The sequence below is a fragment of the Pogona vitticeps genome, chromosome 1, assembly GCF_051106095.1.
Source record: "Pogona vitticeps strain Pit_001003342236 chromosome 1, PviZW2.1, whole genome shotgun sequence".
NCBI classification, from domain to species: Eukaryota; Metazoa; Chordata; class Lepidosauria; order Squamata; family Agamidae; genus Pogona; species Pogona vitticeps.
In genome coordinates this window covers 133,233,530-133,258,991 of record NC_135783.1, presented here as the reverse complement: position 1 = coordinate 133,258,991, position 25,462 = coordinate 133,233,530, and the positions used below count along the sequence as shown (strand labels likewise).

Genomic DNA, 25,462 nt, shown 5'->3' with positions numbered 1-25,462 from the left:
AGAGAGAGACAGAGACAGACAGATGGTAACTGTCAGCCATAAAGCCACCACTACCCCACCCTGCATTCAGTGCTGGATTCTGGAGTCATTCCTCAAAAACAACTGTGACTATCCAAAGGAATAAAGGAGCAGGAAGAAAATGAAGGATTACAGTTAGTATAAAAGCCTTCTGAAAGCCTTACCTTTTGTTGAAAAACATAAGAAAAGCCCTGCAGGATCAGGCCAAGGGCCCATCTAGTCCATCTCCCTGTATCTCACAGTGAACCCACCAGATGCCTCTGGGAGCACATGAGACAACTAGATACCTGTCTCCTGATACCCCTTCCCCTGCATCTGGCATTTGGAGATATCTTCTTTTGAAGCCTGGCGATTATACATCCCCATCATGGTTTGTAACCTGCAATGGACTTTTCCTCCAGTCCCCTTTTAAAGGCATCTAGGCCAGATGCAATCATCACATCTTGTGGCAAGGAGCTGCACAGACTAACCACATGCTGGGTCAAGAAATAATTTCTTTTGGTCTGTTCTCACTCTCCTGACACTTGACTTGAGTGGATGTCCCCTGGTTCTGGTATTGCATAAGAGGGAAAAGAGCTTCCCTCTCTCCACTTCATCCATCCCCTGCATCATTTTATACTGGCGAAACCTGATCCTAAAAGGGTCATATTATAATCAAAGAGCCATATTAGGGCTGACTCTAGTATTAGGTTGAGTGAGGACAATCTCAGGCGGCAAATCTGAGGCAGCAAATTGTTATTTATTTAATTTGCTGTGGTTCTACAGTGTCCTGGGCAGCCCCCCCCCAGCAGCCTTCCAACCATGGTTAGGCAAGTGAGATTGATCAAACTGTTTTTCTTACTTTTGAAAAACCTGTCCTAAAATGCTACCATAGAGCAGTGATGGTGAACCTTTTTGAGCCTGAGTGCCCAAACTGCAACACAAAATCAACTTATTTATTTCAAAGTGCCAACACTGCAATTAAAACCCAAATACTGAGATTTTAGTTTAGAAAAAACAACTGCTCCTCCACTGCAAGGGTTAAATGCTCCCTTCCCCCCATGGGCGGTATTAACAAAGAAATACTTATGGGTCCTCCAATCCCCCATCAGGCTGGATTGGTAATCGTCAACCACTGCACCCCTCTACTGAACCACTGCACCAGCAGAGGGGAGTGCCAAAACCCGGGATCGGAGGACAGGTTAGTATTTCTCTATGGCGACTAATGGCTCGTGTGCCCACAGAGAGGGCTCTGAGTGCCAGCTGTGGCACACGTGCCATAGTTTCACCCTCGCTGCCATAAAGCAACAGTCATGCAAGACGGTCTGGCAACATGACCCAACTGTACCTGGAGGGATGTGGGAGGAGAAGAGAAGACAGAGAAGGCTGCAAATGCGCTGTTGCTGTGGCCCAGATATTTCATTAGCACAAAAGAAATGGCAGAAAGTATATCCCTTTGGCCCTGGAGTGGGAACTAGTTTTTTAGGTCTGAAAGTGACTATCCGTTCCAAAACTGAGCAACCAATACTACGTAACAAAATGAAAACAGTACAGGTAAATAACAACCACACAATCCTCAACTAAGGATCAATATCCACACTGTCTTGTGTTATACTTCACAGCAACATGTGTTGAAGCAGATATTTCTGAAAGGATACTTGGGAGGAGTGTTGGTCCCCATTTAATACACAGACAGGTGGTCTTCAGCCCCATGGGACCCACTTGCACCCTAATCCCATGTCAAGGATATTGGCTGTAAGGGCTTGAGCAGACCAACTTCCTTCTTCTTCTCCACCTCCACCTCTCCTTCCTTCCCAAAATTAACATCTTGTTTCATTTTGAACATTTAATGGAGTTTGCAAATAGTTCCTTATTGTCATATGGCAGACTAGGCTGTAGTGGGTAATGACAGCATTGAAACCACCCCCCCCCCCAATTATTAATATTGCAGGCTAGAGGTAACTTGATGTCAGTTAGTCTTTCCCACCAAAACCCAAAACTACTTGAGTTACAGCAGAGGTCAATCTATTTCGCCACTCAATGCATCCTTCCCAGGCCAAATTCAATACCCAAGTTAGTCTTCTTGTGCTCCACTGACTGGCGCATATTCATTCTGCACTATAAACCTATTTATTTTTATAATAGTTTTCATGTGGAACAAGGCTTGAGTTAGAAAGAACATGAATTCTTCTCCTTACACTTCCCTACTATGTCTGGAGACACACATTACTGTCAATTGCAGCCCTGCTTAAAACAAACAAACCAACAAACCCTGAATTGTTTTTCTAGGGTCAGTTTCTACTTCAGGTCCACTTTGGGAAGAACCAAAATAAAAAGGGAGTGAGTCCGAATAAACTAGGAAGTTCTAGACAATGTGGTGAGTTAGGCACCATTTCTATCAGTAGTTTACAAATGCTAGAATGCAACACAGATCATTCTTGGCCAGGTCTTTTATTTTCTATTTTCATAAATTTTAAGTCTTTCTATTTCTAAAAAGTTCTCAAATATGTCAAAACCCACGTCTTATGGAGAGGCGGGGCTTTGTTGCGGTGCTGCCAGTAGCTCCAGAGAAGAGCTCTCTCTGGAAAAACTGGAACCGTCCAGTCCGGGATCCCCTTTTTGAAATGGGGATCGAAGGAGAATCTAGGAGAAGTCTCTCTGAAGCAGATGGTGAGCAGCAGAAGGAGAAGAAAGGGAGGCAAACCTGGACTTCTTCCCTCTGAAGAAATCACCCAGCACGGATTGGAGCGGGCGCCGTATCGGGCACGGAGCCGTGAGTAACCCTTTACTGGGGGAGAAGAGAACAACCAATATAAGCTTAAAATATATAACAACTAAGTAAGCTGAAGCCTTTGATTTATGAAACAGCTCCATTAAGCTGAAAATAAGAATGAAAATAATTGGCTGAAAGAAGAAAAGCAGCAGCGAGCCTATCTTATCAGTTTGCCTCAAAAGCGAAACGAACTCTCCTCCCCAAGTGAACTCTTAATATAGCAGGCTGATTTCAAAGCCGAGAGAGTGAGATGGAAAAATGAATCTTATGTTTCTGGAAAAGAATCCCAGACGGTTTCAATACCATCGGACAGGATTTAAGAGACTTGAGTTTCGTGAATGCAGTTTGGCTGGGACATATTTCTCTTTGCCTTTTCCTGGACTCTGTGAACTGTTAATAACAGAATCTGGTTGTTTTCTGGAGAAGAAAGAAGGAGCTGACGTGGTTGACTGGACTGAGGAGCATCAAGGGGTTAATGGAAAGATCATAAGACAGGCTTCAAGGACAGCTATTGGACAGTTTGAGACTCTGTGATTGTTGTTTTGTTTGCCGGACTGTGTGTGAGACTGATAATAGAAGCGTGCTAAACTCTGGAGAAGAAGAAATAATTGTGCCACTGTTCTATTTGATTTTGAATTTGCTGGGTTAAAAGTTGATTTTTATATTATGGCATTTGGATAAAGACCGGAGGGAGATCTAAGGGGAGGTTTATGACTAGGGGTTTGGATTGTTGATAAAATTGTGGAAATTGTTGAAGGATATCTAAGGGGTGATCATTGTGGTTAAGGGCAACGTATTATTTATACAAACCCAATTCATTGGTAAACCTGAGATGGCCTCCAAAAATTTAAGACAACAAAAGGAGACTTGGTCTGTTCAATCCCAAAGTTTTGGAACAGTGGTACAAGAAATAGAAAAGGAATGGCGGATTACTATGCAAAAGATAATAATAACAGGGTTTCAGCAAGTACATGAAGGTCTTAGCAAAATAGAAGATCTGATGAAAGTGACGAAAGAGGGGACATTAGATGCCAAACAAAACTTAAATGAAACTGCACAAACTTTAGAACCGTCTTTATTGGGCACGACACCAGGTAACACAGATGGGATAGAGAGTTATCCAGTGACCTATGCAGTTTCCAAAATTAAAAAGCATTATGTGAAAAATCTCAAGAAAGAGACACTGAAACAAGAGAATCTTATTGTGAAAATATGGGAAGTGACAAAAATGGGTATTCTGTCAGATGGCCTGAAAGACTGTTCAATTCAAAAGGAAACTGAGCGATGGGATGTATTGTATAAATGGCTGCAGTTACCAGATAGTGTTGGAGTAACATAGAATTAAACTAAAATTAAATGATAAGATGAAAGCAGGAGAGTAATCAAACTGTGAAAAAGTAAAAAAAGTTGATCTGTTATTGTAATATGAATTGATTGGATGATGGTATACTCCGCGTTCTCCTATCCCCCTAACCCTTTTCTCCCTCTTCCCTATTCCCCCTTACTTTTTGTATTCCCCACCCTGTCCTTAAATAAATACTTAAAAAAGAAACCCTATGTCTTATTTTTGTACTTCCCTATTTGGCTTCCAGACAAACAGATTTTCAACTAATCAGTAGCCATAATTACACAGAATGAAACTAGCATACCAGGTTATCAAGTACTCCTGAGCACCATGAAGCACTGGATATACCGTAAATTTCTGCAACACAAAATTACTTACCTGAGAGGAAGAGGGAGAGAAACGTCCCTGGTCTAGTCCTATTCCGATGCTGCTTTGTTTCACTTTCAGAAGCGCTCTGAGAATTGCTTGTTGTGCTCTTTTTCTTTTAAAACACACAGAAGCGGGGAGACAGAGCCATTTCTGGCTGCAAGTCTGCATATCTTAAAGGGGAAAGTGGCTATTTATACTGATGTGAATCCTCACAGCTGATGTGGAAGGGTATTTTCTACTTGGATATATCTGTCTCGACAAACAGAATTTGGCTCGACAGCATTAGAAAGAAGTCTGTCCTCTCTTGGCAAGAAAAAAAAACCACCGAGTCCTCAGCGGGTGCAGAGCAGAGAACAAAGGGGCCTGTTTACTTCGCAGTAGCCAAGTGGGAGTAGAACACTTAATATTTTGAAACCCAGGGTTGTGTTATTTCCTGCTGAGAAGGGCTATAGCTGTAGCCTGAGTGCCCTGCCATGGAGCCTTTACAGAGTTTCTGTAAGTGCGGATGAGGTGTTGGGGGGGGGGGGGCGGAGGGAGAGCAAAATATGCCACTGACAGCAAAATATCTCTTATTTTGCTTTCAGCGGCAACCCACAGGAATCAAGAGAGAGAAAGAAAGAGAGAGAAAGCTCAAATGGGTGGACTGAAGCAATCTGGGAAATGAAGCAACAGGAGATCTGCACAATTACTTCACTTAGCTGAGAACCGCTCATATCCTATGGGCAACTCCACTCTCCCACAGCATCTCTTCCAGAGTTTGGACAAGTTACTTTTTGAAACACCGACTCCCAGAATCCCCGAATACCATGGCCACTTCTTGGAGATGAAATAAAGTGGAGCCGTGTGGTCCAAACAAATTAAAATGCAAATGCAAGAATAAGTGATACCTTAACAGACCACTAAAAATATGCAAGCTTTTGTAGATACAGTGGTGCCTCACTTAACGACGATAATCCGTTCCAGGAAAATCACCATTAAGTGAAAACATCATAAAGCGAAAATAAAAACCCCATTGAAATGCACTGAAACCCGTTCAATGCGTTCCAATGGGGTAAAAACTCAACGTCCAGCGAAGATCCTCCATACGGCAGCCATTTTCGCTGCCTGTATAGAGAGGACTCCATCCCTAAACACAGCGGGGAGCCATTTTAATCACCCAGCGGCCATTTTGAAACTGCCGATCAGCTGTTAAAAAACATTGTTTTGCGAAGAATCGGTTCCCGAAGCAGGGAACCGATCATCGCAAAGCGAAATTCCGCCATTTAGACCAAAAAGATTGTCGTAAAGCGGATTTGTTGTAATGCGGGGCAATCGTTAAGCAAGTCACCACTGTATATAGTAATAATTAAAAAGTCAAATTATGAAGCGATGAATTCTGTTCGGTCTCTTCCCTCCTGAAATCTCCTCGACCAACTCTGTCCTCAATACCCACTCACAGGGTATCTCTGGATGATTTTACTCCAACGTCATCAGGACAGTTTTGTTGGGGCTGCCGCTGGCTTAGCTGCAAGTATCTCACAGAGGGCCTGGAAAGCCCAGGGCGAGGCAACCAAGAGGTAGTTGAAACATTATACTGCATACAATCTCACATTAGTGCAAAATGAGCTACGTGGCGCAGTGGTTAAAACGCTGTACTGCAGCTAAAACTGTGCTCACGACCTGGGGTTCAAATCCCAGGTAGCCGGCTCAAGGTTGACTCAGCCTTCCATCCTTCCGAGGTCGGTAAAATGAGTACCCAGCTTGCTGGGGGGGGGGCAATGTGTAGCCTGTATAATTAAAAATTGTAAACCGCCCGGAGAGTGCTTGTAGCGCTATGGGGCGGTATATAAGTCCAATAAATAAAATAAATAAATAAATAAATAAAAGCTCTACTTACTTTCCTACAAAGTACCCCTGGGGTATGGGAGGGGGAATTAGTCCATTATCCAGCAGGAACTAGGGAATTTCAAACAGGCCAGCAACAGCCTTTAGTGGTTAAACTGCGCTACTGCAGCAAGCTTTGGCTCATGACCTGAGTTTGATCTCAATGGATTCCAGGATGGATAAAAAAAAAACCCAATGATTTCTAAAAGAAAATTAATTTAAGTCACAATTTAAATTTTAACAAAATTATTATTTATTTAGTTAAATAGTAAAAAAATTTTAATTTGATTTAAATCAAATCCACCCTGATGGATTCAGGTAGCTGGCTCAAGGTGGAAGCAGCCTTCCAAGGTCAGTAAAAGGAGTACCTAGCTTGCTGAGGGGGAATGCGTCGTTTGCATAATTATGTTGTAAACTGCCCAGAGAGTGCTCTATCTAGTACTATGGGGCGGTACATAAGTTAAAACAAAGACAAACAGAATCAAGTCTCTTCCCACTTTCTTAAGGTGTTAACAAGGAGTTGCGCTGAGAAAAGTTAAATAACTAGAGAAGTTAAAATTCCAGCCCACGCATCCCTATGCTATTATCTACCATACTTCCTTGGCAAACTGGCTGTACAGTGTCAAAGCCACTGAGTGTGAAGGAATAATCATATTCATAACATGAAGTAAAAAGACCCATGTCAGGGCCAACATTAACTGGAATATGAGGGCCTTTCTACTGCAGAAGACCGATTTTTGCCATCACCATCCAGCTGTAGAGGGTCCAGCCACAAGTGCTCGCTTGCCTGCTATATTCATCATGACCCATGCCACCCAGGATTTGCTACTACAATACACTAAGAAAATTGTACGGCGATTTGTTTGAAATAACGATAGTGTCTCAAACAAGCAAACAAAAGAATGTGATGAGGTACAGTTTACAGTATGTGGAAACAATTCAAAGCTGCAACTCTTAAGTTTCCTGATGGCTAGTCTACTTTGTAAACAATTATTCACTGTGTGTACAAAATCTACTAAAATAACCATAAAACAAGATGGGGTCTGTTTTAGCTGCTCCATGTATAGAAGGACATCCACTTAAAAATGTTCCTGGCCATGATACTTAGTTATTTTGCCCTTAAGATCTGAAATGGCTCTTCCCTCTTCTAGTCTGCAGATCATTAATGTCACAGCTGGGAATTTCTAAGAACAGCCTATTTTTGTCAGGATAAAGCCATCAGACTTCATTTGAGGGAAATTGCATCATTCGTACACCAATACAAATCACTGACACATATTTTGTAAATTCAGAATTATCTCATGAAGGCATTATGGTCTGCTTATTTTAAATCTTAACCTTGACCCCCCCTCACTCAAAAGTGCCTCAACTGGAATGTCATCTTGTTACTCTGACTGTCCTGAACAGAAACTCAAACATAATTTTAGAGTTAGTTCATTTGTTCCATTTTTAGACTGCTTCTCCCAGGCAAGGCCCCAAAGTGGTTTAGCAATGCTAGAGAGCCAGATGAACTAAGAAAAAGAATGCCAAATACTGAAATCAACTGTTTGGTTCAGATGCAGCAAAAAGAGTTAAGGAGGTTGAATCCTATATCCACTTAGCTTGGAGCAAGTCCCCCTGAACCCACTTGAGCTTACAGTGGTGCCTCAATTGTTTTTCTTATGGGCAATTTTCACTGGGCGATGTTTGGGTCTTTGCCTCACAAGATAGGGCTTTTTTTTACCCTGTTTTGCAATATGGTTTCCCCTCATTGAAACACATTAATTACATAAGACCTACTTTTTTATCCCAAAAAAGTGTGGGAGGAAGTTTATGCTGCTAGCTTTGCAGAGTCTGCCTCCTGGAAAAACAATAGCATACACTTCCTCCCCCACTTTTTTGGGATAAAAAAATTAAGTCTTATGTAATGAATGTGTTTCAATGGGGGGAAAACCACCTTGCAAAGCATCACCAATGGAAGTATGACTGCAAATTTAAATGATAGAGAATGGTAAAAATAGACAAGAACCAAAGGGCAAAGAGACTGTAAAAAAAAAAAAAAACCAGGGAAATTACAAATTATGCAGTTGAGCTCCCCACATTTGGAGAAATTACAGGGATTAGCAATATAAAGTGTAATGGATGAGCCTCTGCCTGGAAAAACCACTTTTATGACATGGTATTTCCTCCTGCAAGGTATGAGTTGGAGTGGCCCTTGCACTTCCTACCCCCTTCTGTCCCCTGACCCTCCAAGGCATGGTGACCCCCTGGCTGCACCTCCCACTCAGTACAGGGCTGCACAGCCCCAGTCCTGCCAGAGGCCAAGAGAGCTCATAAGTGTTTTGGGGTGCCCTGCGGGACCCCCATCAGGGGCTAGGTGTTCCTCCCAGAATCCTCTAGTGCACAGGCATTAGCATATGCTAATACCTTATGCTAATACCTGTGCACTAGAGGATTGTGGGAGGAACACCTAGCCCCTGATGGGGGTCCCGCAGGGCACCCCAAAACACTGAGGAGCTCTCTTGGCCTCTGGCAGGACTGGGGCTGTGCAGCCCTGTACTGAGTGGGAGGTGCAGCCAGGGGGGTCACCATGACTTGGTGGGTCAAGGGACATAAGGGGGTAGGAGATGCAAGGGCCATTCCAACTCATACCTTGTAGGGGAAATACTATGTCACAGAAGTGGTTTTTTCAGGGAGAGGCTCATCCATTGCACTTTAGGTATATTGCTGATCCATGTGATTTCACCAAAAGTAGGCAACTCAACTGCATAATTTGTGTTAATGAGAGATTGCACTTGTGGTTTCTCTGGTTTTTCTAGATTCCTTTTTATCTCTCTTTGGGTCATCAGGACCTATTGCAAAGGCAGCAAGTCCTGGTGATGTCTCATATTGCATTTTTCTCCCCCATGGTAAAGGATCAATCAGGGCAAAAGGAGTCACCATTATCAAGAGCCAGGGGGCTGCTTTGACTTCTTTCATTCTCTTTCTTTGTTGCTGGAGAGAGAAAGAGGGGGACAGCTATCTGAGAACCATTGAATTTCCAAAGGCAGTGCAGGTGAGGGGATTGTTTTTTCCCAATATGGTATGGGGAACTGGGTTTTGCAAGACAGTGTTTTTTCCCCCCAATTGGAACGCATTAAATAGATTTCAATGCATTCCAAGAGGGAACTGGGTTTTGCATGATAGTGTTTTTGCAAAAGAGCGATTTCCATGGAATGAATTTAAATTGTCTTGCGAGACACCACTGTACTTATGAGTAGCTTTTAAAGGGCTGTTGTGCAAATCTACATGTGTGATGATTCTGACCCTTAGCCAATGTCAACAACTGAAGTTAACATGTGCAAGGAATCCATGGAAGATTTTCCAACCTAATTATCTGCCAGTCTGAGACAGTTCATACAGAGTGAAAGAGGGAGCACAAGGAACACATTTTGTAAGAATTTTTGGTAGAGCCAATTCCTGGGATCAAAACATACACATCAGATATAGGAGTTTACAGATCACATTCCCCGGCCCCCTATTGATAGATTGTATTATCTGAAAGAGCAATATGTGAACTTTCAGTTTAAAAACTTCTTGGGCAACTCCCATAAAAACAATACAACAAAAACAAAAATTTACATGATTAGTAAATCATGGCAAAATCTTAAAATGCAGCAAAATCAATAAAGCAGAATCACTAAACAGTTGCTAAAATCCTATGGTTGAGTGCAGTAAATTGCCATTAGAGTAGTGCCCCCCCTCCCGATTCAGAGGGGATTTGATGAGTCAGTGGGCTTACTCTGGTTTCAACTTATTACACTAAGTGACAGGTTTTCAGTGATTGGCTTCACTGACAAGCTGGTGAAGAGGGAAAATAAGATGGTTATTGCCTGGAACTGGAAACTCATGTTTCGCACTGGACAAGCCTTCTTTAGGGACAGCTTGCCATATAGCTTCCCCGGGTCATAGATCTGTGTATCTGCCAAGAGCAGCAGGATGCTAAAGATAGCCTCTGGGGAAGGGAGTTCGAATGGAAGTCCTTTAACTACCACAACTGAAAAGTAATGACCAACAGTGCTTTGGAGTATCACATCTCATTTTACAAAGGACAGTCCTCTATTTGAACCGCTGGTTAAAATTAAAGAATCAACTAAAGAGAAAACGAACAAGGACTTTGGAGTTGCCCACCAATACTGAGCAGGTGGACAGCAGATTTAGCAAAAGCACAAAGGCCTCATTACACTCTTAAGCACTGTAGTGAGATGTATTGTACATTCATTTCATTTATTTCAAAATGCCTGCCTGCTTGCCTACACATCCAGCTACATCTGAAAATACACAAAACACCATCTGATTTTTTAAAAAAGTGATGCATTTCCTCTTTTATTTCTTTCTGGTTTGGAAACAGTTAACATTAGATGCCTTTCCCATGAAAAGAAGTCATACAGCTGTGTTTCTCTTGAAAGAAAGTCCCAGGTGCTCTTGACAAGCAAATTCAACTTTTCATGGATTTTAACAATCGGCTGATTGGCAAGGGAGAAAGGGCACCATCCAAAAGATCCTCAGTAATATTTTTAGCCATAGCCTTCTTGGCTTAGACATCAAAGCAGAATGAACAGTGACCTGAATTTTTATCAGTTTTTATAAACAAATTACAATTCCTATAATTGTACTTGTCAAAATTTATGTGTCAAGCGGAGCCTCCTGCCTTGTGGAATCTGCTCTAATTCTGCAAATCGGACATTAATAATCTCATCTTAAATGTAGTTGCTCTAAATGAGGGTCAAAGTAGACATCGTGTTATGTTATACAATAGTACCTTGGTTTATGAATTTAATGTGTTCTCTGGAACGTTATGTAATGCGAAAAATTCATAAACCAAAACGCGGATAGCCATAGGAATAAACCTCCAGGCAGAATGCATCCTGGGGAAACTTCCTTTGTACTGTTGGAAAAAAATGTTAACTGAGGCATTCTTTTCTATGGATTTCCGTTCGTAAACTGAAAATTACGTTAACCGAGGCATTTGTAAACCGAGGTACTACTGTAGTTCCGGCCTTGAATGCAGCCTGCTCATGAACTACCACCACAAGCTTCCCAAACCAGATTAAAAACTTGTTTTCTACACATTAGCCCCAAACAATGTAGACTCACAACAAGTACCATCTGCAGTGGCTATTCATCTATTTTTGGCACTGCAAATATCATGAATGGCAGACCCTGGCCAATTCTGGGTTCAGGTTTTCTGGCAAGAACCACTGACAGGCTAAGACACAAGGCAGCTGAACAATAAGCCAATTTTACTGAAGTACAAAAGTACAAAAGTTCAGCTGGGCCTCCCATCTTAAAAGCAGAGGGAGACCCAGAACAAAGAGTGAACCAATGTTTTATCATGGTTGTAGACAAAGAGCCATAAAAGTACTACATTGCTATTGGTCATCTGTACCCCAACCTTGGATCCTGCTCCTGATTGGATCTGAGGTGCTAACTTAGCCAATCTATTGGTCAGAAGAAAATATCCATTTAATGTCCTGATGTTTCTTTGACCTGTGCCCAAGATGTTCCCAGAAAGTCTGGGAACAGTCCCTCTTATCTATTGATATGTTTATGTGTGTTCTTCCTGATTCTTGGTGTGCCCTTCAAGGGAGGGTAATTCAAGCGTATGTTATCTCTGGCCTTCCTGCCCTCCCACATTCCAGTGTAGCCATCTGGCCAATTTACCACCACAATGTCAGTTCCTGGTGTAGGATGGGGGTTTCTTTGTTTATTTAGATGGCCCATGGATGGGCCATAAAGACTCTATCAGGTATGGCGGTCTCTGTAGGCCTGAATGGTCTTTGTTGTTCCTTGGTCTGAAGGGCAGGATCAGAATACCATTTGGAGAATGTATAAAATGTATACAGCATTAAGGAAGTATAAGGTCCAATACAAAATAAGATTCTAAAATACCACTGAGATAAAGTGCATAAAACCATACCTGATACTGTACATCCAGAGCATTTGTGGTATAGATACAGAGCATAGATACAGAGCAGTGTTTATGTTTTGCAGGTACATAGATAAATTTTCAAGACGTTTCCAAGTGTCAGCACATATGACTGTAACAGTTATGTTAAAATACAGTTTCAGTATCCTCCCGTATCACCTGAAATGGGACCCTGCCTGCGACTGAAGAGCTCATACCACCACCATTCTCAACCTCCATGGTGGGGTCCTACTCCAGAGAAGGACCTTATCTAGGCAACTTGCAGGTGAAACTGCACTCAAGGCCAGAAATAGACAAAAATATTTATTATTTTATTTTATTTTATTTTTATACTGCCCATTTGGCCAAAGGCCAACTCTGAATGGTTTACAAGGTATAAAACCACATGACTAAAATACAATCAACAAAACATAGAATGAAAAGAAATGAAAAGAAATAATACCATCAAAGCATAAAAATATATTAACATAAAACATTCAAAACTTGTAAAACATTTAGGATAGCAGACTTGATCAGAGAGGCTAGCCCAGCTCAGCTGAGTATAACGTTTTTGAATCCCTGCCTAAATCACCAAGTTTTCAGTGATCTTTTAAAGATAAAGGTGGCTCTAGATTCTTTTTGAGATGGCTGAAGCTACCTCTCACTTAGGCATGTGTAGGGCTGAAATTTCATTTTAATTCTCAGTTTTTAATGCAGTTGTAAGCTACATGTGAAAAGTCACCTTCCGCCCCCTACAAGAAACCCCCTACAGGGACCCAACAATGGGGAAGAGTGTTTTCTTTTCTCCTCCTTCTTTCAGCACTGCCTAGCTGGATTCAGGATTAAAACATGGCAACTGGCAAACTTTCTGAAGTTAGATGCCCAGAAGTTCCAAACATTTAGAGATCCTTCTGCAGAGAGATCTTTTATCCAGGAGGTCCAGAAATCATACTCATAATGACTTTTTGCATGCAAATCATTTGCACAGATTTCCCAAAGGACAGTGACTGGAAGCCCCATCCAGCAGACAACACACGTCATATTGTGCTGACTGTGCTCTGTGAAAGAGTACAGGTTGTCCTGCCAGGAGACTATTCTGGGAGGAATTTTCCTTTCAGGCTATTTTACCTTTTGCAACCCTACCTATGTCAACGTTAATAATATCTGAGCCTCTAACGAAGGGCTCGCTCAAATATAGTGACTTCCTGAGTAAATCCTGGTGCCTCTTACAAAGCATCCACTTGTGTGTTTCAGAACCGCACATTCCAAAGGCACTGCGGTTTCGATAGAACATCAAACAAAAGCTTCCTCCAAACACGTCCTGACGTGACACCCCAAGATGTACCCATTTCAGCAGAAAGCGTTATGCACATAAAACAGTACCAGAAAAAAGAACAGCTTCCTTCCTTTTATCTTAGGATTCCGACTAAGATAGGGGAGGGGGAGGGGAGGCGGAGGGGAAGCGGTCAACGGGCTGTATGTAAAACGTACTCAGGTACCCTGGTTGCTTATAGCGTAACCCTATACTTTTGCTTAGAAGCAAATCTCACTGCATTCAATAGGGGTTTAGTCCCAAACAAGTGTGTATAAGATCACTGCCTTTAAAACTTTTTTAAAAAATTGGGAGTTTATTTTTATCCCAGTTCTGTAAATGGTTTAGTTCTTATAAATTCTAAGAATTTGATATATTTTTCTAAATTTAGCTAAAACAAATATATGAAAACACACACACAAACAAAATCTTCCAAGGTTGACTCCCCTGGGCTTCAAGTAAGGACTACAATCACTAAAATGCGGATGTAAAACCTTGACCAAGTGTTTTACCCTCCAGATCACACATATGAAACTGTATGAGCAATATCCATGTCAGTCAGTCTGGACAGAGGCCAAGAGGTGCAGCAAAACTTCAAAACTACTGTGCATGACTCACCTGAAGTGCCACTGCTGGAATTTATTGAAACTGAAACACTAATGACATATTGTAAATGCGCCAAATCAGAATACTGTTCTGCAGTGTTACAAAATTCTGCAAATCCTGGCAATTTAGTGGCTGAAATCCTGTTGCTTAGCATAGTAAGTTGCACCAGAGTAGACCTTTGGTCTAGATGGGCAGAACAGAAATCTAATAAATACACAAATACACAAATACACAAATAAATAAATAAATCTATTGGATCAGACAAGATGGTGAGTCAACTTCTCCATATCTTCCACTGATTCAAATGGACCTACTCCAGTTTTTTCTTACTGTAGCATAGTAAGTTGCAAGTACAATAGGCCCATACAGAGTTGACTCATCAGAGGCTGGCGGGATAGTTCAGTGTCTCCCCTCCCTACCCCTGATTTCCATCAAAAAGTCATCTGCACCCATATATTTGTAGTTTTGCATACAATACTCTATTCTGCTGGAGTGGTTAAAATGAGCAAAGCTACATTGCTGAGTTCCTGTGACTTTTGTAGCTCTGGAAGATGGTCTCAGTCAGGCCATTCCCCTGTGGTCTGCCCTCTGTAAAAGTTCTTACTTGGATAAGGTCAAAATATTTGTCTTTCTCCAATGTGCAAATGCAGAAATAGCCCTTCCACCCTCAGGTATTATTTCCACTTAAAAATGGGCAAAAATAAATCTTACAAATATGTATTTCACTGGAAACCTAGCTATTATTAAGAGACTTGTGGTAAAAACAGAACTAAAAAGTCTACTTTACAATAGCCAAAAAGCATTTTTAGATGGTGGGAAATATGCAGCCTTCAGCTTGAACTGTCTGTGACCAAACCGATCCAAAACCCGCATTCCAAAACCCTCTATTCAAGCTTTTGGGTAGATCACAGAGGAAGACCCATCCACTGCATCTCAGTTGAGTCGTGTGGTAAAACAAAATCATCTTTCAGGACATTATGTGCCTATTTAAAGCCATCCCACTGTACTAACAGTGAATCTTTCTCTGGGCCACACTCTTTCATTACTGAACTTCTCCTGTTTATTTTACTGACCACCGTGTCCTAAAAAGACAGTATTGTAGCTCAAAATTACCCTCTCAAATATAAAAATAGGACCTAGGTTCTAAAGGGACACTATCTCAAGACTTTTTTTAACTGTTCAACTTAAAATTAGATCTGAATGCCCAACTTAGTATTTCCAAGCTATTTTTCGCACATTTCCAGTAACAAATTAAATCTGAATGGTTAAACTTTTCCCCAGTTTAAAAGGATCCCTCCCCCTCAATATATGCTACTAGGAACATCTACCCAGAAGAACAGTATCTGAATAGAACATGGAGTATTTCCACATCAATTAAGTGACATCTCTACTAATTAAATCTTCAGATATTAATGTAGGCAGAAATACACCGCAAGTATTTTGTAATGGGGAAGGAAACAATTCAGATAACAGGTATTTTTTTTCTAAATGAATGGTGATGAAAGGATTTCCAAAAATCTCCACCATATGTTATACTACAAAACTCCGCACAGCTGAATTGCTTGCTAGAATCAAGCACTTCAAAAGAACATCCTAAATAAAAAACCCAACCTTGTTAGAAAATGCTTCAAAGAGCCCCAAATAGTTCAGAGATGTGTTTGTTTGGGGGGGGGGGGGAAGCACACATGTCAGTTTCTATCAAAGAATCACTCAATCCTCACCCCCCCAACTGCTCCTCCAATACAAGGAATCTAAAAACAAAGTATTTGAAATTGCTTGTTCAAAGTACATAGGATTCTTGTCCAAATCAAGAGATTAAAGAGGACTACGTAGTTGCTTACCTGCAACTGCGTTTCTTTGAGCGGTTGTCTGTGAACTCCCAGCAACGGACTGTTCTGTGCAGGTGCACGTCTCAGAACTTTCTAGAGCCGAGCTGGAGCATTTTGGCAGGGGTCCTCCCACCCTCATTTGAGCGTGATCTCCTCTGCCTGCGTCATGGAGTTCAGTTTCCGTGCCCGGCAAAGACAGTGGTTGGGTTGTCTGAGGTCACAGGTGACCACTTCAAGTCCAGTCCCATATAAGCAACCTATCCTTCTTCTCTGTCAACACATGCCAATGGATAATGAGCCAGCTTAACTTCTGAAGGTGGGAAGTGGTCATTGTGAGATGGAAGATAACACTTCCCTACACAAATGCACATCAAGGCAGGGCCTCCTGTCCAAACAGCAGTGTCTGATGAATGTGCCCAGCGCACTCTCCATTGTCACTTTGCTATTTGACAGGAATGAAGACACCCCTCAGGGAGCCCTGAGGATGTGGCATGAACCAAGCATCCAGTTTTCAGGCAGGGGGAAGTGAGCTAGTTGGCAGCAGTTTTCTAAAGGTGTCTACTACCTATCTGGCAAGGCGCTGAGAAGAGACGGCGGTACATTTCTTCCTCGAGGTGTAGCAAAGAGCCTGAGTAACATGCAGAAACAGCCAAGTTCAAGGAAGGCAAAAGGGGCATGCTCCGTGAATGTCCAACGTGTGGAAAGAGTGACAGATGTGACTGGACTGCTGTACTGTGCAGGGAGGGCAATGCTCTGCACCAGGTGGAAGCCAGAGACTAGTTTAAGAAGGAACAAAATTTCTAGACAGAGCATCACCTTATCCTTTTGGCAGAGAAGTTCAGCCGAACTCTGCTCTTCTCACTAAGCAGGAACGCTATCCTCGTGGAAAGGAATCTGATGCCCACTGTAGCGAAAGGCTTGCAAAGGGCCTTAGTAAGCTGATGAAGAACTAGGAAGAGATTCCACCCTGGTGCGACTCGGGTTGCCGGAGGGAACATATTAGGAACCTTTAGGAAGCAGGGAATATCTGAGTGGGAAAAGCAGGAACGCCCATCCAACTGAGGGCTGAAGACTGAAATAGCAAAATGCAGACTAGAAAGCTATCTCCCAATTTCCAAACCCTTGCTCTATCTACAAACATATTGCCAGCAAGTTTTCCAAAAGATACCCTCTACTCTTCTGAAATAAAAAGAGGGGTTGAGAGTTAGCAAAAATTGTTATATCATCATCATCATAGAACTGCATGCAGAGCTGGAAGGGACCCTTTGGATCATCGAGTCCAGGTCATCAGGGAGGCACAGTGGGGAATCGAACACCCAACCTCTAACCCACTGAGCTATCCAGCAGTTCAGCTAAAAACAAGGTCAAAATCATCTACAGAATTTAAAAGACAGAAAGTGAAGAAAGACGGGGTGGGGGGACCAACTGACTTGAAATGTGGTGTTGGAGGTGAGCCTTACGGATACTACTGACAACAAGAAAGGCTGTCATATCTAGCCAAACAAACTATTGGTGAACTCTTCAAACTAATATTGCAAACAATGAGTGTCTTCGAAAAGTGTACAACTTCATCTGCCAGTCTGGATATAGTGGCACATTTCTTCCACTGATTTAGTTACAACAAACTTGGGATGGATTGGGATTAGGATTCACTCACTATCCATCAAAAAACCCTGAAGAGCAGAGGACTCTCCTCACTAAAGCAATAGGAAACATTATAGGTGATAAATGTGCAATGAAATAATGGCTGCTGCAAATCCCTCTTAACTGCAGACAATGATTCTAAATATAAGCTTCACCTGCCCACAGTTCTTTTGTATAGCGGAGAAGAGTCCAAACAGAAAAGAAACACGAACAAGAAAGAGAAGCCAGGGTGGCTAGTGGAAAGGGACTAGCAACGTGACTAATCTGTTTAACGCATGGGGCACCATTTAGGCTTTTCAAGCCTAGACTTTCAAAACCACAGGCAGCTATTATCTAAGTCGTTTACTACACACACACATATACACACACACACACAAACACACACACACACACACCATTAATTATGTGAAATGAGGTCCAGATTATCACTTTCAGAAGTGGCTTAGCCAGATCAGGGATAAACAGATCACTTGATTCTCAGTCTGTGCTAGTTTTGCATATCTTTTATTTTATTATTATTATTATTAGTTTCATTTATATGCCGCATTTCTCCCAACAAGGGACCCAAAGCGGCTTTAAACATAAGTCCATTCTAAGACTTTCATAAGTACTGACTTCCCATAAAAATATGTATGCACTTTCCCTTCCTAAGCACATCACTGAGCTGGAAACAACAATGCAACATTCAGAGAAGTTCCTTTCCCCCAAAGGATACTGGTTTCCCAATCCACCCAACCGAATAAAAAAAGCAACCATTATTTGTCAGCATCTCTAGTTCAAATATTTAAACTTAGCATGTTTACAATGTCAAAGTAGAATGAGAGCTGAACTTCAAAACAAAGCAGTCAAAATAGTGGTAGTTCTGGGGGAAAAACTTGCTTAATGTCTTGCTAACTGGAAATGCAGTTACTGTGCAGTATTCTGATGCCTTCCACACAAGCGCGCATTATTATCACTGGGATACTTGCTGTGGCCAGTTCTAAATTTGTTCATTCCAGCCTACAGAACACAATTAAAATGTACTTGAGCCTTCACCACTTTCCTCTGATGGAGCTCCTCCTTTCCTCTGGAGGCAGTTGAAAGGAAACCAACCAACCCTCTGGCCTCTGTAGGGAAAGAGGTGCTGGTACTTGTACAAAACTATTGTTAAAACGGCCCTCCCCCATGTTAAGAGAGAAGGCCTTCATCCTCCCCAAGTGTTAATTACAGCAAAGTAACAACTTCTCTTGATGAGACAGGGCCTCTTCTCCCCACTGCTTAACCAAAATCGTTGAAAGAAATGAGGAAAAGCACCAACTTCATGCTAGCTCTGCTCCTTTGGCTGCTACTCTCTCACCCTCCACCGACTCAACTGCAACTCTCTATTATACTGAAGACCCTCTTCTGTTTAAGTAGGCTTCCTACACAATTTGTAATGAATGAACAGCTCAATGCTTTCATGGGAAGACTAGTGAAAAACTGGTTGGGTTGCGTGTTACTTACAGAGAATGACAGATACGGAAGTAAAGCAGTGGGAGCTCATGCGCCCGTTCCTACTCTTCCTAACTGGTGGTGAATGGGGAATACCAAAATTGGCCTTGTTTGCTGGTTGAACTGGAAAGCACTCAAAAGGGCTGGTTCACCACGGGGTGAACACAAGAATTCCATACACTCCCATGAGACACAAACTGGCAGGGACTCGGGAGGCTATACTGTATGCTGCCGGGATACGATTACAGCAGCAGTAGAGAATCTCTGGCCTGCCAGCTGTTTTGAGCCACTCCCAGAACGCCTTATCATTGCCCGTGTCGTCTGAGACTCTTGGATGCTGAAGTCCAAATATCTGGAAAGCTAAAGGATCCCCATCCCTGGTCTACCAAATATCATTTAATTTTATCAATTAGTGGTCCTAAAACACACAGCCACCCCCTCCCCAAAAGATGATTTCCCTCTATCAGACAATATTGAACTCCACCAGCATAAGTTATACCTCGTAAGGCTGATGATATCATCAGATGCAGCATTTTTCCCCCCCTGAAACTGAAAATTTCTAATGCCCCCTGCAAAAGGTCCAAGGCTACCACTGAGGCATGTAGGATGAGAGTAGTCTACCAGTTTATCAGTGCTACCACTGGTAAAATCATCCCGCTGGTGGCTGCTTCTGGAAATTCTGGAAAGACTCTTCCACTGTCCCATGGTCCCAAATAGCTTCCTCATGACAAAAGGGAGCCAAGAGACTCGGGGTGGGGGTGGCGATCTGAGATGTATAATTTCCACGAAACCACAGTGGTTGATGACATCGTCGGCCACAGTCACTTTCCAGAAAGTGAAGTTATGTGGCGTAACTTTTGGAAAGAGGATTCCAGCCATAAGGTTCAGCAAGGATTATTTTGAATGTCACAAGAAGTGTTTTAATTTATCCTGCACATTTATACAAATGGTTAGAGTATATAGAACAGCTGATATGGAATAAAGAAGAAGTTAAATTTAATTTGAAAATCCATTGAGACAGCATCACAACTGGTGGCAGAAGTATAACAGAAGATGGTGGTTCTCAGAGTTGGGCTAAGTCAGGAATGGTTAACAAGGTACCATCATGACATGATTTTTTTCCCCAGTTAGATGTGAACTTATATAACGCTTCCTTCCGATGTGAAAGGAAATTTAGAATTTTGCTTCATTAATTCCTTCTTTGGTTAACAGCAGTTTTAAGGGTATTTAAAACTGAGGCCGCATTTCTGGTGTTAACATGTTAAACTAACAAATCACAAGATAGATCAATTCAATTTGAAAATTGCTTTTCAGATTGAATCGATCTACCTTGTGATTTGTCAGCTTTTGAATTTGAAGAAAAGACAAGTGTCTTTTGCCACTACATATTTTTGACAGATTTTTTTAAAAAGGAAGCTTAATATAAGTGTAGCTCTTCAAATCTGGCATTTTAAACCTTGGTGTCTATTTATATTATTTTCTGCCATCTTTCTCCCAATGTACGGCTCACAAACAGCTGAAAATAGGTACAATGAACGCACACGGTACGACATTAAAAAGAATTAAACATACAACATTTCAAAACAGCTGATAAAACCAATTTTGAAAACAATTACATAACAGTAATATTCACGAGGGACAAAAACACACAGCATCCTGCAATTAAACTTTATTATGTTGCTTAAAGCTTGTCTACAAAGGTATGTTTGTTTAGCAAGCCACCCAAAACCTACTCTTTCTTCCTCCTGAACAGGTTTAGCACACAGTATTTTCGTTATCAGAGGAAAAGACGGAAACACCTCTTTCGATTTTTATGCTTTGAGTGAAAAGTGAAAAACGTGTGTGCCAGCCAGCTGTCGTCAAGACTGTGTACACAAGTGTCAAGCACAACAAGCTTCTTTGTTTGCACTGCCTCTCTATGAAAAGGCAGCAAACACTTTAGGTATCCAGGTCAATATTCTAATAAAGCACCGGGAAACCAAATATTATGTATACATTACTAAACTAAAAACAGGCCTGAAAGAGTTCTGCTATGGAATGACTGTGTTTGGAAGGTTACTCTTCATACCTCTGTTTTTGTTAGGCTGAAATGAGCACATAACTTGTTGCAAAGCTTCTAAACAGCAACCTACCCCTTTGAAGAAATGGCAACTGTCCTTTGTGATGCAAATACACTGCTTCCATCCAGGCTATGAATGCTGCTTAAGATAAGGACTAGTATAAAGACCACTGGTTCCCCACCTTGGGTTCCCAGATGTTCTTGAACTAAAACTCCAAGAATCCACCATGGGTAGTTGTGCTGGCTAGAATTTCTGGGAACTGCAGTCCAAGAACATCGGGGGACCCAACATTACGAACCACTGGTACAGACCATAGCAAAATAAAACAAATGCAGTTAATCGAACTAGCATAAACACAGAAAGAAAACAGTTAAAACATAAAAAATTATACATGCTAGGAGCACATACATGTTTAATATCTGCACCTCTAAAATGGGTAAGACTTTATTTGCAAAACAAATTATTATTGATAAAATGCAGATAGAAAATCTATTAGGAGCTGGCATTAATGGGTTTTCTCAGGTTACAATTAAACCCTTTAAGTTTTCAAATTTCAATGATGATTTGTACAGACAGAATCCACAAATTTCTCCCAGCATCCGGTAGCCTTTGCCACAAAGCCACATTCTTTGTCAGATGTTGATTTCTCTCTCCCGTGAAGCAAGCAGACCTCCTCCTCCTCCTCCTCCTCCTTTGGCTGATTTTTGACCCATAGATACAACATCTACCTTGGACTGGTAGGCCATGAAATCTCCCCAGTTTCATAACTGATTCCATTTGTTCAAACAGTAATCTCGTAAAAGCTTTCCAATATTCCATTTTCATGGGATACAAGTATTTTTTTTCCATATTGGCACGGATCTTTTGCGCCTGCGAACCATTTAACAGTTTTTGAGGATCTGGTGGCAATTATGTCAATTTCTGCAGCTACACCTGAAACCCTTTGTTTAAATGTATTTCTGGTATCATTTGCCCATGGATTCAGTGCCTGTTACAGATAATTCATAATCTGGAGGTACACTGGGATCAGAATCAGTATTTGCAGTTTCACTTATCTGCGGTTGGAAAATACTAAAAATATTAAAAGAAAAAACCTAAAAATATGTATTTTTACAATGTACCGTATTTTTCGCTCCGTAAGACGCACTGGACGTTAAGACACACTTAATTTTTAAATACTGAAAATTAAAATAAAATAAAAATATATAAACAGAGCAAGTCCCACACTGGGACTGCCAAAAAAAATCACCAAAACACAAAGCAACATAGAAACATACCCCCAGCCCAAATCTACCCTCCAAAACCCAGCCAGAACATTTTTTAAAAAGTAAAAAGAAGCAACTAATTTTTAAATACCAAAAAATGAAGTAAAAATAAATTAACAGAGCAAGTCCCATGCTGGGACTGCAAAAAAATCACCAAAACACAAAGCAACATAGAAACATACTCCCAGCCCAAATCTACCCTCCAAAACCCACGCAGAAGATTTTTTTAAAAAAGTAAAAAGCAGCACCTTACCGGTTGAAAGCCTCCTGGAGGTCCTCAGAAGCCAGCGATGGTGGTGGTGGGGGACTCTCCACGGGGCCTGCTGAGGCTTCCGGAGGCCTAGGAAGCCAGCGATGGTGGCTGGGAGAGGCCCCCACGGGGCCTGCTGAGGCCTCCGGAGGCCTGGGAAGCCAGCGATGGTGGCTGGGAGAGGCCCCCACGGGGCCTGCTGAGGCCTCCGGAGGCCTGGGAAGCCAGCGATGGTGGCATGAAGGGGACAGTATTCGCTCCATAAGACGCATACACTTTTCCCCCCAGTTTTTTTGGGAGAAAAAGTGCGTCTTATGGTGCAAAAAATACGGTATTTACCAGAACTGGCCACTACAGGGTATCAGTTCTGGTAAAACATGATTAAATTACATATTTCAGGGTTTTTTCTTTTACCATGCTATGTATAGCATTTCCTATTATCCACCGTTTTCAAGCATTATCTGCGGTTTCCTGTTAAGTTAGATGGTATAGATTTAGAAACTGTTAATATCATATGCAGAATAAGGTTTTGAACTTTTTTGATGTTTGTAAGATCAGCAAACCCACACCCTTGCTGGCTTTGCATTAATGATCTTCTTGTGTGTCAGTTCCCTCTTTCAGTGGCATTGCCTGTAGTGTAGAGGATTCAACACACGGCTCAGCCCCACCAGCCTGAGCAGGCATCCGCTCCAAGTTCAATACACACCTTTACCAGGAATTACTGTAGTGCTTATTAAGGCCAGCAGAAGTAAATAGTTATGGATCACCAAACTTACTATGTTCATTCTCCCTTTTTCTTCGAAACCATTCCTTTCTGTATCAGAAACTGTATTTACTTTGATTATGAAAGTCAGCTACAAAATAAAATCAGAACAGAATTTTACAAGAAAAGGAAGCCTCTGGTGTCAAGCACTGGGAGGGACGTAATGCTGTCAGAGTCTTAGTCTTGCCCTGCCATGTAAGTTTTTATTTTTGACTGTATAGCAGCTTTCTATTTTTATGTATGTCGTGTCCTAGAATCTTAGATAAAGCCCATAGGTTTTCAGCATGCACTCGATGCCAGCATTCCTGTATGTCTTGAGCAAGATTACCCTGAAGCCATTGCCTTTGCATTTATGTGTGAGGCACGCACTTTCAGAAGAGGCAAAAGCCCCTGCCGAAAATATACCAGGCACTAAAAACGCTGTGGGTTTTGACGTTTTTCTTTACCCAAGTTAGAAAGAAAACAAGTCATAAACCATTTGAGTGCCCCACTTACAGGTTAACATATGTGTATACGTGCTTTCAAAAAGGCACCCTTGTTTCATGAATCTGTTTAACTCTGTTTATCCAACCCTACATTGCTTTCCAGTTTATCTTAATTCAGGGGACTGTAATTTACATCACACTTTAGGAGGAAGTAGCAAACCTGGAATGAAGGGGGGAGGATCCTGGTCAAAAGCGAGTTGAGAGGAGAGGTGTTAAAAAGACTCTTTAAAAATGTGACATCTTTAATAGTGTGTGCTTAGGATATCAGGATACTGAGCACAGACAGAATGTTTAAAAGGCTTTGTAGTTAAGATAAGAAAGAAGAAATCTAAGTTAGTGATACTGGCAATTTACCTGCAGTTATTGGCAGCTTCTAATTCATCAGCAGCCAAATTTATATCAGGAGTACAAAAATGTGACCTCATCTCCCCGATTCTGGCATGTCTCCACTGGCTCCCTGCATGCTTCCATGCCAAATGCAAAGGGCTGGTATTAACCTATAAAGCCCTTAGCGGTTTGGGAACCTCGTTACCTGACAAAGACTCTCTCTCTAAGATTTCCCACCCATACCACCTGATCCAGCCAGTGTGGACATTCCTAGAGAGGCCCAGAAAACTACCACCAGGAACTGGGCCTTCTTGGTGGTGGTCACAACACTATGGAATGTACCTCCTGCAGATATATGCCAGGCTCCGTCCTTATTGTGGGAGGAACACCTAGCTCCTGATGGGGGTCCTGCAGGGCACCCCAAAACACTGAGGAGCTCTCTTGGCCTCTGGCAGGACTGGGGCTGTGCAGCCCTGTACTGAGTGGGAGGTGCAGCCAGGGGGTCACCATGCCTTGGGGAGTCAGGGGACAGAAGGGGGTAGGAGGTTCAAGGGTCATTCCAACCCATAATTTGCAGGGAAAATACCATGTCATAAAAGTGGTTTTCCCAGGGAGAGGCTCATCCATTGCACTTTGGGTGTGCTGCTGATCCCTGTGATTTCCCCAAATGTGGGGAACTCAACTGCATAATTTATGTTAATGGGAGATTGCACTTATGATTTCACTGGTTTTTCTAGATTTCTTTTCATCTCTCTTTCTCCTCATCAGGACCTATTGAAAAGGCAGCAAGTCCTGGTGATGTCTTGTATTGCATTCTTCCTCTTTTTCTCATGTGTGGTAAAGGATCAGGGCAAAAGGAGTCACCATTATCAAGAGCCAGGGGGCTGCTTTGACTCCTTTCACCCTCTTTCTTTGTTGCTGGAAAGAAAGAGGGGGAAGGCCATCTGAGACCCATTGAATTTCCAAAGGCAGAGCAGGTGAGGGGATTGCTTTTCCCCAATATGGTATGGGGAACTGTGTTTTGCAAAACAATGTCTTCTATGGACAATTGTCACAAGATAGTGATTTTTCCACCAATTGGAACGCATTAAATAGATTTCAATGCATCCCAATGGGGAATCGCGTTTCGCAAGACGATGTTTTCGCAAGACAGATTTCTGCAGAACAAATTAAAATTG

At 41.9% G+C, this 25,462-nt stretch overlaps 1 protein-coding gene and 2 non-coding genes across 5 annotated transcripts in view; 2 read left to right on the top strand and 1 right to left on the bottom strand.

The window, feature by feature from the left end:
• The window catches only part of RNF144A (ring finger protein 144A), a 65,732-nt gene that overhangs the window by 24,965 nt on the left and 15,305 nt on the right, over positions 1 to 25,462 (bottom strand). The window contains exon 1 of one of the 3 annotated variants that reach the window (XM_020777340.3): positions 4,494 to 4,985. The exons of 1 other annotated variant lie outside the window; for it this stretch is intronic. The gene's annotated coding sequence lies outside the window, so the exon portion shown is untranslated. Of the gene's footprint in view, positions 1 to 2,517; positions 2,786 to 4,493; positions 4,986 to 25,462 lie in introns of those variants that run through there. One more of the 3 variants, XM_078389238.1, reaches the window with a different exon arrangement.
• Positions 8,971 to 9,136, top strand: LOC140703546 (U1 spliceosomal RNA). Its single transcript, XR_012082882.1, has one exon. It is a non-coding gene; the product is annotated as a U1 spliceosomal RNA (small nuclear RNA).
• On the top strand, positions 24,847 to 25,012 carry LOC140703405 (U1 spliceosomal RNA). The gene has a single exon (XR_012082816.2). It is a non-coding gene; the product is annotated as a U1 spliceosomal RNA (small nuclear RNA).